This window comes from Corythoichthys intestinalis, chromosome 10 (genome assembly GCF_030265065.1).
Source record: "Corythoichthys intestinalis isolate RoL2023-P3 chromosome 10, ASM3026506v1, whole genome shotgun sequence".
NCBI lineage: Eukaryota > Metazoa > Chordata > Actinopteri > Syngnathiformes > Syngnathidae > Corythoichthys > Corythoichthys intestinalis.
In genome coordinates this window covers 57,582,987-57,584,981 of record NC_080404.1, presented here as the reverse complement: position 1 = coordinate 57,584,981, position 1,995 = coordinate 57,582,987, and the positions used below count along the sequence as shown (strand labels likewise).

Below are 1,995 nucleotides of genomic sequence, written 5' to 3'. Positions count from 1 at the left end.
CCACTGTAGCCTGTCCTGTTCAGCTGCTTAGACGCAGAGAATGGGAATCTGAGTGTCCTTGTGGTCTGAACAGTTTTAATGTGCCACACGGGAGTTTGTTATAGTTCCATTGTTGTTGTTCATTATGTTTTACTACTATATTTTTCTTGTATTAATGAATTTTATTGTCAGGAAATTTTGGTGTCAGGAGATGAGTGCATCTGTTATATGACCCTAAATGGTAAAGACAAAATTTAAATAACTAGAAAAAGCAATTTCTGGAGAAATTGTGATGGCGGCTTTGCTGTGAAGGTTGGTTATATCATGTCACTTGCTGTTGATTTTGAGAATCTCAGACTTCCTTTTGATATCAGGTTATTTCGTGTTGATATTGGGGCCTTTCAGGTTCACTTCCTGTTGCGGACATCTAGGGTAGATTCCTGTTCATATTGGGTCACTTGGGTCAGAAATCAATGGGCATGAATGGAAGACTTTGTGCCATTGGAAATGAATGGGTATGCTTTTGGCAAATTTCGTCCGAACCGTACGTTTTTCAGCAAAAAAAAAAAAAAAAAACGCATGGAACTTTTGTACCGCTTAGAGTCCTGAATTCTTGGATGTATAAATAATGTCATTTGGACAAAAACTTCAGGACAAGTAGCATTTTTTAAATGTCACAGAACTGAGCACGAACTATGTTTTAAGACGAATCATCTTGATAGCACTGTCCATTTCAACTTCTTACGTTGTCTCCCGGCTTTCACTAAATCTCACCGGTGGGGCCCGAGGCGGCGACGCACCTCCCCTGCGATAAATCTGCCGCCCGATTTGAGAAATGTCGCACCAAAGTGCAGCGCAAATACGCCTGGCGGCCTTTAACTTGATTAAATCCCCGGGATGCGGCACCAGGCTGTGACATACAGAGCAACCAGACAAACTTTTTGACGCCAGGGAAGCCTGAAGCGGAACTCTGTTGGAGAAGATTAGCTCAAACTGCCAAAAATTATGTAATATGCAGATCATTGGTCCTTGCAGCCAGATGATGTCACTAGATAGAAAGCATTTGATCTGGCATACGCACTCGTCATCTGCTGTGTGAATAAGAAATTGGATTTGTACTCAAATAAATGTGAATGAATGAACTTTGCGGTGCGAGAGACCCGATTTTCAAGGTAGACTGGTCCAGAAGTTGGTTGGGACATAGGTGGATGTTGAAGGGGGGGCGAAAAATGCCATTGCATGAACCTAACTTTCCGATCATCATCATCATCACGGCTCTTGCGTTGGGGCTGGTTTCCCATCCCATTGCGTCGAGCTGACCAGGTGAGCTAGGCCCATCCAGTACTGGCGGTCTTGTGCCAGCAGATTTGCAACCTTCAGGGTAGCTCTGTGTTGTTGGAGGTCGTCCGTGATGGTATCAAGCCATGCTCATGGTCATCATGCAGCCTTGGGTCAAATGGTGTTGTACTTATATAGCGCTTTTCCACCTTTCAAGGCGCTTTACACTATCTCGCCATCCACCTACTGGTGACGCAGCACCAGGAGCAACGTGGGGTTCAGTATCTTGCTCGAGCACACATAGACGAGTTCATCAGGGCGAAGAATCGAACCCACAACCTCTGGGTTGGGGGACAACTACTCTACCACTGAGCCATGCCACCCCCAAACAGCTCACAAGCTAGCCAGGAGTCGAACCTAGAATCTCCTGATCCGTAGTCAGACGCGTTATCCATTGCGCCACTAGCCCATTTCTAACTTCAGGATGGCTCCTGTCGGGTGGTCAGGAAGAAGACGGAGGTTCTGGGCTGATTTGTCTGGGGTTAGGGTTAGGTGATGTCCTCGATGGTTCCGAGAGCCATCCATCCATCATCTTCCGTCTGCTCCGGGATCAGGTTGCTAGGGCAGCAGCTTTAACAGGGAAGCCCAGACTTCCCTCTCCCCAGCCACTTCAAACAGCTCCTCCGGTGGGATCCCAAGGGGTTCCGAGGCCAGTCGAGAGACATTGTCTCTCCAGCG

At 46.9% G+C, this 1,995-nt stretch overlaps 1 non-coding gene across 1 annotated transcript; it reads right to left on the bottom strand.

The window, feature by feature from the left end:
* Positions 1-1,653: 1,653 nt before the first annotated feature.
* trnar-acg (transfer RNA arginine (anticodon ACG)) lies at positions 1,654-1,726 on the bottom strand. The gene has a single exon. It is a non-coding gene; the product is annotated as a tRNA-Arg (tRNA).
* Between the last annotated feature and the right edge of the window lie 269 nt (positions 1,727-1,995).